The sequence below is a fragment of the Sciurus carolinensis genome, chromosome 1, assembly GCF_902686445.1.
Source record: "Sciurus carolinensis chromosome 1, mSciCar1.2, whole genome shotgun sequence".
In the NCBI taxonomy this organism is placed as follows: Eukaryota; Metazoa; Chordata; class Mammalia; order Rodentia; family Sciuridae; genus Sciurus; species Sciurus carolinensis.
Window position 1 is genome coordinate 19,465,218 of NC_062213.1, and position 13,880 is coordinate 19,479,097.

Genomic DNA, 13,880 nt, shown 5'->3' on the forward strand with positions numbered 1-13,880 from the left:
CCAAATTCCCCCAACTAGTAAGTGAAAGAACTGAGATTTGAAGCAAGCAGATTGTCTCACCTATGCAGAAGCTGTTGATGCCCCATTCCCAACCTCTGTGATCTGGTATCCGGTATCCTGCTTGAGAATTTTCAAGGGCAGCACTTAGGTAAGGGTAAGACAGCCCATGACAGATGGAAGGAGGGAGAGTATAAATTCTAATTTCTCTACCCTCTGTGTTGGGAAGGTCTGAGGCTCACACAGTGATAGCTGAGTTGGTAATGCATACTTTATTGATAATCTTCCTTGTATTTTTTTCCCACTCCACAGTGAGTATTCTTGACATCAACTCTCATATAAATTGCTTCATTAATTGTACCTTTGCAGAGAAACCCAAACTAGGAAACAGGATAAAGCCAAATGTCTCAAAAGCATGATGGAAAATATCCTGTTGGACATGCTTACACCGGGGAAACTTCGTCTTTTCTTCATCTTTCTTCTTCCTCCTGGAGCCTCTGTATCTACCCCAAAGTGACCATACCTTCTGCTTCTAGATGTTCCCCCTTTCTCTTTTCTCTCTGGAACTAACAAAATTCTAACTTTCTTTACTGAGGTACTGAGAGGACTCTAATGCAATTAAAGGAAATCGACCTGAGACATGAGTGACTGAAAGCTTTTCATTTTGTCAAATAAATTTGTGTTTCAAAATAACCTGTCTTTAACCCAAAAGAATCTCTAAGGAAAGCTGGATCAGGGATTTAAGATTCAACAGAACCAAAGATTTCAGTGGGTAACAGAGTAACTGAAGAAGGAGACAAAACTTCTTGAAGAAGTTGGGTGAGATATTCCTAAGGAAATAACACAGGAGCTGGTCTTTGCAAAATATTGGACTAAATCAGTGTGCAAAGAGAGGGTAGGGTATTACAGGTAGATGCAGTCTATTTTTTTAAACAAATTTACTTAGAAATAATTTTGCATTTAATTCCTGTTTCTTAGTCAGCCTTTTTGGTGCTGTGACCAAAAGACATGACGAGAAAAATTAGAGGAGGAAAAGTTTATAGTGGGCCCACAGTTTCAGAAGTCTCAGTCGATGGAATACCAGCTCCATTCCTCCAGGCTCAAGGTGAGGCAGAACATTATCTGAAAAGTATGGTTGAGGAAAGCAACTCAGGACATTACCAGAAAGTAGAGAGAGAAAGATAAAGACAGCTCTGCTCAATAAAGACAAAATATATACCCCAAAGACCTATCCCTAGGGACCCTCCTCCTCCAGCCTCTCCCTATCTGCCTACAGTTACCATTCTATTAATTCCTATGGGAAATTGATTCATTCATTGAGTAACCCAATTATTTCACCTCTAAACCTTCTTGCATTGTCTCACACTGAGCTTTCATGGGACACATATCTAAACCATAACAGTTTCAAAGATAATATAAAAAGTCCAGTAAACTTTCCATCCAGTTTTCCATAATGCTAACGTGTTATATTTCCATGGTGCATATATGAAAACTAGAATAATAATACAGGTCAAGTACTCCTAATCTGAAAATCTGAGACCCTGAATACACCTAAGTCTGAAACTCTTTGAGCACTCGCATAGCCACAAGTGGAAAATTCTATGCCTGACATCATGTGATAAGTTGCCATCAAAACTCAGGAACACTAAGAACATTGTATAATATTACCTTCAGCCTATGTATGTGAGGTGCATATGAAACAAATGAATTTCACATTTAGACTTAGTTCTTATCCCCAAGATTCCTTATCAAATGTATGCAAATATTCCCAAATCCAAAATAATCCAAAATAAATAAACACTACACATTTGGATAAGGGATACTCAACCTGTAATAATACAATACCACTAATGAAACTACAGACTTGTTTCAGATTTCACAACTTTTCCAAGTTATGTCCTTTTCTTCTATTCCAGATCAATCTGAAACACTACATTTATTCTACGTTAAGCTACAATGGATTAGTTCATCTTTCAGAAGCACCCTTTAAATCTCACAATCCAAGTCATGTGAACACTTTCAAATCACAAAAACCATTTTGTAGATGACAAAACTGAGGTTCAGGAATAAGAAGTGAGTATGTAGGGTCACATTTCACTAGTAGTAAAGCCGGAGCCCCCGTCTGACTGCTCCACCAGGGTTCATTCCTCCATACCACTCTCGGGTCTTCCTCCTCCTCATTTCTGATCTTTCCTACCCCTCTCTCCCATCATTTCTTTCCTGATGCCTTCTGCTCACTCTCTGCCCCTCTATTCTTCTTCCTTACCGTATAGGGAAAGGAGCAGCAGAGGAAACACCTTCTCTGGTTTATCACCTGTGTGACCCTAGAAAGTTGGTCTTGTCTAGATTTGAACAAAAGAGGCTACAAGAGACACTGGAAAGAAAGACAGCTGGGAATAGGGGTGACCTCTACTTTCCACCTCAATGAAAGGACGGCATTCTCTCAGGCCTACAGGGCTGCAGGCCAGAAGACTTTCAATCAGGACGAGTTTTCCTTCACCAAGGTCACAGATTTCCTCTCTCCCCCTCCATGAGCCCTTGTGCCATTATTAATTTTGGCCCTGCATTTCCCTTTTCAAGGTGGATGAAAGGCAAGGAATGGCTGCTTTCCACCCAAAGGTCTAGACCATAACTGTGTCCTGGGGGAGAGTGGCCCATTTCCAAGATGATCATCAGCAGTCAAAGCATTGGAATCCATGTGGCTTTGGACCATGGGAGGATATAAATCATGCTTCACACCTGGCTCTGTCTGTTTATTAGGAGTTATGTGCAAAGCGCTCTGCTTACTCTTGCATTTTGTAGTTAATAGCTCTCTCTTTCCTGCAGCAAATTTCCCCTACAACTGAGATCCTAGAGGGTTACCATGAGCTTTACTTAAGATTGCAGCTCAGAGACAAATCTGATCCCAGGAACTAATGCTGAAAAGGCTATTAGCACAATGCTAAATGAGTTCAGAGACCCCCACCCCCACCCCAAAAGAGTACTTCTCAGAAACTACAGGGGGTCTATGAAACTGGAAAACAGGCAATATCTCAGCATGAGGTATGAATGACATCACTCCCTCTGCCTGGGGCTACTTCTTCCCATTTTTCCCTTCTGAGCTCCTCATCCCGTGATAGACATGGGTTGTGCTTGCTTTGTATACCTCCACACCAGATGGTAATAAAACAATAGGAGAGGTGATTTCTCAAAGCGAAAGTGTCTGGGAGTCACGTGTGTGCTGGAGAAGAGCGGTGGTGGAAGGAACAGACCCTCTATTGAGAATTAGCTCTTAGAAAGAATCCAATTGGATCTTTCACTGAAAGAAGAGGAATCCAAGGTCCTAAGGGGGCACTGACTTGAGCAAAGGCAACCATTAGCAAAGAGCACTCACAACCAGAACTGAGGTCTTTTGTTTGCTGAATTGACTGCTCCCTTCTAGGAATTGTGCTATGACTATCCCCAAGAAGTCAGGTCTACTTCAAACTCAGTGCAGAGAGATAAAATATTGAGCATTTACCAGAAAAGGAAACCATAAAAGCATGGCAAAAGAGTGGGCATTCTCAATAATAACAGTTACAGTGCATTCTTGTCAAGTTAAAATACAGATTTGTATCTGTATGTAGCAAAAAAAGCAATATTTTCCCAGATTGTGCCAATAGTTGATAGGATCAGATCTTATGAATTGAAGCACTGATACTTCAGTTAATAAAATATTATCTTGCTAATGGACCATCACTGTCTTTTTTTTTTTTTTTTTTTTTTTGTACTAGGGATTGAATCCAGGGCACTTAACCACTGAGCGACATCCCCTGACCTTTCATATTATTTTATTTAGAGACAGGGTCTCACTGAGTTGCTTGGGGCCTTGCTAAGATGGTGATGCTGGCTTTGAACTCATGCCGCAGCCTCCTGAGCCTCTGGGATTACATGCATGTGCCACCTCATCTCTGTCTTATTACCTACAAATTCAATGAGGGAGGTCATCCTTGTGGCTTCCTTTGTAGACTAGTGCTTCTATTGCCTGCTCTGTGGGCCTGTTCAACCAGTGGTCAACTCCTTCAGCACACATTAAAGCTCTTGTGTCCATGGATCGAATTTCATGTTGTTTTTCGTTGTATCTCTAATTTAGAGCAGTTCGTTAGCTACATTTTATGCATACAATGTAACTGGGTGAGATGACTGGAACAGGGAGGTTAAAAAAAAAAGAATATCACATTTCAAGGCAGAAGGTCTCTATTTTAAATTCATCTTTAATAATAGTTGTAAGTTCTCAGGTAAGCCAATTCCTTTCCACTGTCTAATTTTCTCATCTGTGAAACCATGAGAGCAATAGCCTGTCAACAGATATTTTCCAGCCCCATCTCCTAAGAGCCAGATGCTGTGCTAAGAGGAGAGATAGTGCTTCACACACAGAATCTGCTCCTACCCCAGGGAATTTAATTTTGCCTTCCTGATCATTTCACATCATGGTTGTAAAAATCAGATGAGAACAATTCATTCATTTACTCAATAAATACTTATTGAGAATTTACAATATTCTAAACACTATTCTATGCATTGAATTTATTATAAGGAGCACAATCAGGTCTCCACATGCATGGGGGTTGCATTTTAAGAGGAAAAGCAGGCGGGGAGGCAAAAGATCAACAGGTAGGTAGGCAAGTAGTAGGTAAAAAGACAAACTAAAAAAATATAGCGTATTAAATATGGCGTCTTTTCATTACGACTACTCCTTTTAAGAGGTACACTCCTATCCCCACCTCTTGCACTGGATTAATAATGTGCAACAGAAGGGTTATTGCAGTTTGGGTCCCTGAGCTTCAAGGAGCCCTGTTGCTTCCTTCCTGCTGTCTGAGAAGAATTCCCTGAGTCGGTCAGAGAAGGCAGCCTGGAACCTCCCGGAGGAGGTCCACTAAGGGATCCACCTTACCTGGCTGGTTCAACTGCAAACGCCAGGCCTGTGAGCGAGGCCACCTTCTGTGGCTTCTTGGCAAATGAAAATAGGAGTCCATCAGGGTTTGCTGACCAAGAAGATTATAAGAAGTAAATCACCATTTTACGTTCGTAGGCTTTTTTTTTTGGGGGGGGGTGTTATATGGCAGTAGTTGACTGTTTAGTAATTGATATGATGTCCTGAAAAATAACGATAGAAAAAAAAGAGCATAGGAGGTCCCTGGGGGTGATGGAGATTTGGTGTCTTACAGAGATGGTTTGAAAAGTTCCATGAGAAGAACTTTTCCAGCAGAGATGACCACAAAGGCCAAGGCCCTGAGGCAGGGGCATGCTTGTGGGTAGTGAGATAGACACAGGAGGCTCCTGCATCTGCAGTGAATGAGAGTCAAGAGGTAAGATCAGAGAGCAGGGTCCAGGTACATAGGAGCCTATAGACCAAGGTTTTATTCTTCTTAGTTAACTGGGAAGTCATGGGAGAGTTTTAACAAGTATCCATCTAAGCATTCAGCAGGACATTCATGGTACAAATAAATTTGACATATAGTCCCTGCTTGGTATTCGTGGGGAGAGAAGAGCAAAAAAGTAAAATTACCCCAATCCTTTATGGAAAGTATGTGAAAATATGGATGAAAGCACGAAAACGCTGACAGGTCAGAGCAACTAAACTTTTCTGAGCTTGTCAGAGCAGCTTCTCAATGAGGAGACTTAGGAGCTGGTAGATAATGAGAGACAAGAGGAGTTCGATGGATCAGAAAGGATGAAGAGCACTGCAGGCAGGAAATGCTATGAAATGAAGCAGGGAGGGGTCAAGTCCAAGGGGAGAGGGCACTTCATAGAAGCACACCCTACTGCACATGCTCAAGGAGCCTCGCGATGGAGTGGACAAGCTTGGCTCTGAGAATCCTGTGGTTAAACCTGTGCTCCTGTGCACCTGCCCATACCCAGGGCTCCGCACACATAAGTCACTCAATAATTGCTCAACAAAGCAAATTGTTTAACTATGGTAACTGATTTTCCCAAGACAGGTTACAGAATTCACGCTTTCCCACCCACAGTGTCCCTCAGCATGTCTTCATTCCTTAAGACACATTTGGTTGAAGAAACTTTGAAGAATACTGTGGAAGCAGACTCCAGGGAGAATAATAGGTGGGTCCAGAGGGAGAGCTGAGCTGTCTTAGGCAGGAAAGGCAAGGGTTTTTAGCTTTATTTGATATGTAGATGAGAGTTATTAAAACCAGCCAAATCACATGCTAAAATTTGTTTTCTTTCTTCCTCTCCTTTCCTTTTTTGTTTCTTTCTCTCTCTCTTTTCCTTTCTCCCTCCTTGTTTCTTCCTCCCTCCCTCACTTCCTTCCCTCCTTCCTTTTTTTTTTTCTTTCCTTCTCTTTCTTTTCTAGCACTAGAGATTGAACATAGGTGTACTCTACAACTGAGCTACATCCTCAAACTTATTTTTTTAAATTGATCTTGAGATAGGATCACTAAGTTACCTAGGTTGGCCTCAAACTTGAAATCCTCCTGTCTCAGCCTCCAGAATAGCTGGGACTGCCTCAAACTTGAAATCATCCTGTTTCAGCCTCCAGAATAACTGGGATTGCAGGAGCATGCTGACTGAAATTTGTTTTCTTATAAAAAAAAATAAACTTTGTGATGCATAATGTTTGGAAAAAATATATATCAGAAACCTGGACACTAGTTAGAAGTTACCAGTGTATTACAAGGGTGTTGGGATTGAGAATGGTTTTAAGTTTCATTCATATATATATATGTATCATATAAAAGTATTAAATATTATTTTATATCACATAAAAGTATTAGACACTTAAAATGTGATATTTATGTTTTAGTGGAATGCTTACTTCGATTGCTAATGTCAGAACCAGATGTATTTACTGCCCTAAAAATTTTTAGATGTACCCACAAAATATGTTAATTCCCACTTTCAGCAAAGTGTTTGATCTTAGGCAACTCACATAATTTTTTTTTTTAACCTCATAAGCCTCCATAATAAAGTAGTATCATTAAAAGCCAGATTACAAGTATTTAAGGCAGAAGTAACAAGGCAATAACTGAGAGGCTAAATTGGGCTTCAGAAAATTTTATTTATATGAAGATTGTGTGTATGTGTATGTGTGTTGGTGTCTAATTCAGTTATCTGCTAGCATCTGATTTTAAAATTTTTCATGTGATTTATAATTAAATACAATCATGTTTGTCAGTATAATTTTTAATGCAAAATGCCACCTGTACCAATGAATGCAGAACTAAGTTTATTTTAAAATTCTTTCTAAATATTTTTAACAGGCAAGTAAAAATTATATATATATATATATATATATATATATATTTACACACATATATATAGATAGATACAGACATACATGCAACTTGACACTTTTATATCGTTATATATGTGTACATTGTGCAACACCTAAATCAAGCTGTTTAGCATATGCATTGTTGCATATACTTTCCTATTTTGGGGGTGAAAGCACTTAAAATCTAATCTCAGCCATTTTCAAGTATATGATGAATGATTATTAACTGTAACCATCATGATGTAAATAAATCTCTTGGGTTTCATCCTTCTAACTGAAATTTTGTTCTCATTGACCAATATCTCCGCAATTCTTTCCTTCTCTGTTCACTGGTAGCCATTTTACTCCATTTCTATGAGTGTGACTTTTTCATATTCTACTTATAACTAAGATCACTTGGTGTTTATTTTCTAAGCCTGGCTGATTTCACTTAGCGTAATGTCCTCTGGGTTCATTCACACTATCACAAATGACAAGGTTTTCTTCTATTTTAAGGGTGAATGGTATCCCATTATGTACATGCCCCAAGTTTGCCTTATCTACTCATCTACTGATGGACAATCGAGTGGATTCCATATCCAGGCCACTGAATAAATCTGCATGAACATGGGAGTGCAGATGTCTCTTCAATGTCCTCACTTCCTGTCATTTGGATATGTGCACCAAGTGGGCTTGCTGGATCATGGGGTCTATTGTTAATTTCTTGAGGAACCTGACACATGGTGCAGGAACTAGAAAATTAGGAACCATGATTAGTCTCTGGAAACCTTTGCTTTGAATATCTGCTTCCATAGTGTTTTCCATAACGACAGTACTAATTTACATTTCCACCATGAGTGTGCAATGGTTCTCTTTTCTCCACATCCTTATCAACACTTGTTCACCTTTTGTCTTTCTGATTATAGTTTGCTAGCATTTTTTAAAATAATTTCATATAAAACTTGATATTTAGTTTCTCTTAAAATATCAGATGCATCATTATTGGTCCAACATTACCACAAGGAAACATTCCTATCCCCAAATATTTCTTGTTTAGACCCAGCCTGAAGCGACCAAGGTAGCTTCTGTAGGTGCCTCACCAAAATTATGGGCTGCAAGTAAACTCTGCTCAAAAATGCCCTCCCCTTAACATTGGAAGCTCTCATGCTCAATTCTATCTTAAGAATCACAGGCTGTCTGAAATTTCTGAGTAAAAAGGGTTTATTATTACTGATATTTCTTGTTTATTTCCTTATTTTTAGTTTTTTTGTGTTTTAAATAGGAATAGCTAGGGAAATTACTAATCGGATCTTTTATTAAAATATATAAAATTTATGTGCAAAAATACATTTTTGTTTTAAAACCACAATTTTGCTAGTAGACACAGGAAGGGTTTATGGAGTACAGAAATAGCACATGACTTGAAAGTCAAGGTTAGTGTGTGACTTAGTATTTTTTCTATATGTGCTAACCTAGGGTACCATCACCTTTTAAAATGCAGTTTTAGGAACTACAACTGAAAAGATCCAGTTTTCTATGATATAGCCCAGTCGTTCTCTTAGGAATAGTTTGGTAACAACTCAACTCACTCAATCTAACTGGTAAACAATGGGGATTTATTGAAAAACTTTAGGGATATTTCACAGAACACAGAACACAGAGGCAAGGAATATAGCAAGACCTCATGAGACACAAAGTGTAGGGACTAGAAAATTGGGAATCATAATTAGTCTCTGGAAAGTTTTGCTTTGAGCATCTACCTCAGGATGCATCCTCTCCATTGCTGTATTTTCTTCCTGCACAGTGGCGAAAAAAAAGAAAAAAAATAACCTAATGAGAATTCTGCACTCTGTTTCCAGATTCCTAGGGAAGCTGGCTGGTCCATCTCGATTTCAGGTATACCAGAAGAAGGGTGAAGTTGATCACAATCATCTCACCTAGAACTGTGAGGACAGACCACTAGGTGCATAAGTCAAAGCAGGTTCATGAAGACGGGGAATTGATGTAAGAAGGAAAAAAGTGACATCTTTTGTTGTATAAGGAATTTTAATACTTATTAAAAAAATGCTTGTGATGTGATGTTTTGAGTTGAGGTTTATTGCAAATAAAAACAAATTAGAAAGAGGCCAAGGATATTCTTCTTGAGTCATTGTGGTCCCAGCCTTCAGGGAGTTGATAAAATGTTTTGGAACATTTGAGAATGCAAGACTTTTTGTCTCCTTATTTTTAGATATAGGTGAGAAAGGAGAGAAGAGAGAGTTTGTACATGTGTGTTTTGGTTTTGTCTGGACAGTATCATTTGGTCTCGCCTGGATAATGGGAACAGATTCCCAGCAGTGGGATGGTTTTTGTGTGTGTAATAGTCTTCTGAGATTTCTGTCTTTTGTTCAGGGGGTTCTGACTTTTATCTGACTTCTTTGTGTATCTCAGTCTCAGACCTATAGAAAAACCACATGAGATAAGAAAGAGCCAGACCAGAATTTTAAAAAAAAATCCCTTTCATATCTATAGTGATAGTGTAGGGGAGATAGTCCATTTGGCTTAATATCATTCTTGTTTTTTAAAGTAAATAAATACATAAATAAAACCATATAATTGAAGAATATTTGACTCCTAAATCTGTCTTTAATCTGTATTGAGATAATCAAAGAAGAACTTCTTAATAGTCAGTTACAACCAAGAAGATTTTGGACTTCTGTGTTATTTGTATAATAGGAGGTAATAACTTTTATTTAAGCAAATAATCTTAAACTTGTGCATCTGACTTTTGAGTGGGCTCTCAGTTTGGCAAGACACACTGTCCTATCCACAAAGGTCAGTGTGAAATTTAACAAACCATATAAATATATGAAACACTCATCAGGAAACCCGATAGTATGATTCTATCCCTGGGAATTCTAGGCAAAACACATGGAATTATACAAACATCCTAGGAATGAGTAAAAGAGACTCCATTTCTATCAGTGGTGACAATGTCCAACTTAAACCAAATTTGTTTCAAAATATTCTAAAAAAGCTATGAACAAATATGCCAAAATCTATTTTGAATATATTTTTCTATTGCTCAGTACTCTAGTCTTTTAATGAGGGCATTTGACCAATTTTTAGCCAAATTGAACAAGACAGATGAAGAAAGATGTTAAGAAATTTATAATATGTATTTCCTAATAAGAGATAAGCAATCCATTTTCTCATTCCAATTTAAGAGGATTGATGTTCACCCCATTTAATGTGATGTTAAACATTTCTAGTGATAAAATTTGTTTGTTCATCCTTTTAAGTTGACAGACAGCTTCCTTGGATGGGTCACCAGATCCTAACAGAGCTGAGCTTCATGTCTTCAAAGTGGAGACCTAACTATGGGATTGTAAAGCCTGTAAACACATCCCCTCCCCTGTCATCCCTAGCCAAGAGAGTGCTCTGCCTACTGACCAAACCCAAGGCTAAGTGGGAGACGAATATGTGCCTTTCCTTGTTTAAAGTATACATGATTTCTGAAATTATACTGAAATCAGTTAGATTTTCAGTAGCTACAACTAAATTCTATTCAACTTGTTTTGGTTCTTCTTCCAAAACATTTCTGGCTTGATCACTTTTATTATAATTAAGAATCCACCCATTGTGTAGAATTCAGGAGTGAAAACCAACTGCTGCCAGCCTTTAACACATTTTTCCCAGAATATGTAATGAGAAGAAGGCTATAAATTCCCTGGACTCCAGTACATCAGTAAAGGAGAAATGTTTCCTCTATGCCTATAATCTTTCTACTCTAAATATTTATATTAGCAAAATTAAAAGTCAAAATAATTTTATTAAAGTGTTACATTCTCTTTTATTAATTATTCATATGAATTAACCCAAAGTAATCTCAAACAATATGTCAATTAATAATGTCGATTAACACAAACCAGGTGCTAAAAATAAAGGGAGGAAAAAAAATAGAGTCCTTGACTCTGTGGAATCATACTCAGATATGCCAGGGCAGAGCTAAGAAGAAAGTGAAATCGTCAGCATTGTCTAAGAAGAGGGACAGTAAGGGAAAGAACTGTGAGCAGGCATCAATTGTTAAATACCATCCTGAGCTCGAGAGTGGAAGAAAACGTGTCTAGGTTTACCCCAGTTGAAACCACTAACATCTGTTCAATGGTGAAGAGTCTGAGCTAGAAATCAGATACTTGGGACTGTAATTGTTCTACTGGAAACTGGCTCTTGGTCTTTGAGAAACATTACTTCCCCCCGCCCCCAAATTTGTGGTCTTCTATGAAGTCAAGTGAGAAACCAAGGACCCTTCCCATTTCTGTCTTTACTCTGTCTCACTTTTTATTTCACTGTGAAAGTGATTCCTGTGCTGCTTCCTTCAGCTGCATCAGAGATGCAGCCATACCAAACCTCTACTTCCTCCCCTGGATTCCTGGTCTTGCATTTAGCATCCTGAATGTTCCCCCTTAGGTCTGTCTTCAACTTTGACCCTGACTGCTTGTTTCAATGACTTCCTCTCTGCCAGACAGTGAGCCCAGTCAGGGAACAGCATCGTGTCTCTCTTTATCCTTAGTGCCTGACATATAGTAAATGCCTCAAGAATATTTTGGAACCTGGTTCCGAAAGGGAACATGCAACAGAAGATATTTAAAGATGATCACTCTCAGATACTAGTTCTGTTCCCTGGAGGGAACTGGCTAGGCTGTGGCAGGACAGTGGCCCTCATTCCTCTCTGAGTCACTTTAAGTGACAGATTGGAGCTGAGGAGAAGCTGAAAGCCCAGGAGAGAAAGGAACAATTGATCATTTTTGCGCCTGGATCTACATGCATCATTGTGTGTAACCCTTATAACAACAACTTATGAGCTAGGACTCAGCTCAGTTTTATGACTGCAAGACTGAGGGTAGGAGAAGTTAAATAATTTACATCATGTCACATTAAGAGTCATTAATTTCCTACACTTTGTAAGATGTTAATGGCCATTAATTAAAAGGTAACCAATACTTAAAGGCAACATTATTTCTTATCTTCTGTCACAGGAGAATCCTAATGCCATGGTTATAGTGAGGCAGATGTGACTGACTGCCTTCCTAAAACCATTCTGTTTTTTTCTTCTCCTACTCTGTCCTTTCTTAGACAATACTGTTTAGAGCGGGGAGAGTTCATTAACAATACCTCAAAGGCTGTGAGAATTCCTGCAGAAAAAAGTCTATTTAATTTTGCTTAACTCATGATTTCTAAACTACCCATAGCACTTTTTTTTCAATGCAAACATACTAATATTTCAAAAGATACCAATTTCTCCTAAAAACATGTTTTCAGGTTGGCCAAAATACCATGCTTAACAATAATGATATTGTCTTTGATTTAGAAATCAAAACTTGAATTGTTTGCTCATGGAATAACACACAGACTATTTGTTCATAACAATTTTGACCCCATCCAACACTACGCTTGGTGTACAAGGTGTTTAGTTCATTTTTTTCCCAATTCTATCTGGAGAATAAAAATGGAGAAAATAAAGACATCTAAGAAAGGACAAGCAACCTTTCACAGGACCCTGGTCTCCTTGCTGTGGAAAGATGGCACCACTGCTCTCCTTTCAGCCCAGCTCCTCCCAACCCTTTTCCACACTGTTAGGACTGGTGGTATACAAGCAGCTTTGTGAATCATGAGCAGATGAGCCTGTCAGGGATCTATTAATCCATTTTATGTTACTATGAAAAATTACCTGTGGCTGAGGGAGAATGAAGTCCTAAGAGATACAGAAATTTGTAAAGAAAAGGAGCAAATTATTTAGCTCACAGTTCTGGAGGCTCATAGTCCAAACAACATGGCACCAGCTCTGGTGAGGGCCTCCCCAGTCTGCAACACATTATGGCAGATGATTGCATCACCATTATCCCACTGTGGTGGGAGCACTTGAGAGGAGAGAATACATGGTGAGATAGAAAGCCAGAGAGCAACTCAGGTGTCAGGCTTGCTTTTTAACAACCATCTTGCTTGAACCAGGGTCTCATGAGATCTATATCAATTCCTTCCAAGGTCAGTGTCCTCGGTGTTCTGATTCCTTCCTGTGAGGCCCCCCTTCTTAAAAAATTCCACACCTCCTCTCATTACCACTACACCAAGGACCAAGATCCCATGGGGATACACTCAAACCATATCCAAACCATATCCAAACAGTAGATATCCCTGAGGGCAGCTTACTGAAAATTTTGTCTACCCAGTAAGGCGAGTCTCTTCAAATGAACCAGTAGTCAGAAGCTTACATTGTTACTCCCAGTTTAGGACCTGTCCATCTTCTCCATGTTCTGGACTCTTACTAAATGTGAGATGACATTATTTTTCTCTGGGTACTAGTATGGTCTAATTTATGTTACTTTCTGCATTACAATTTTTCTCACATAACACTCCTAAGAAATACTGCCAGAGCATTCATTGGTGAAATGGAAGAGGAGTCATTACAAAGTTGAATGGGAAGGGAAAAGTTAAGTGGGAGTTGGAAAGACCCCTGTGAGCTGAAGGTTAGTCCCTAGATTCCACAGCCATAGGAATCTCTAAGCTATAAACAGAGAACAGTTGTTATTTTATTTATTGAAAGTGCAGACTGAGTGGGTCACTGCAGAGTATAAACAGATCTCTAAGAGTTAAAAGAAAAATCTTCCCAGTA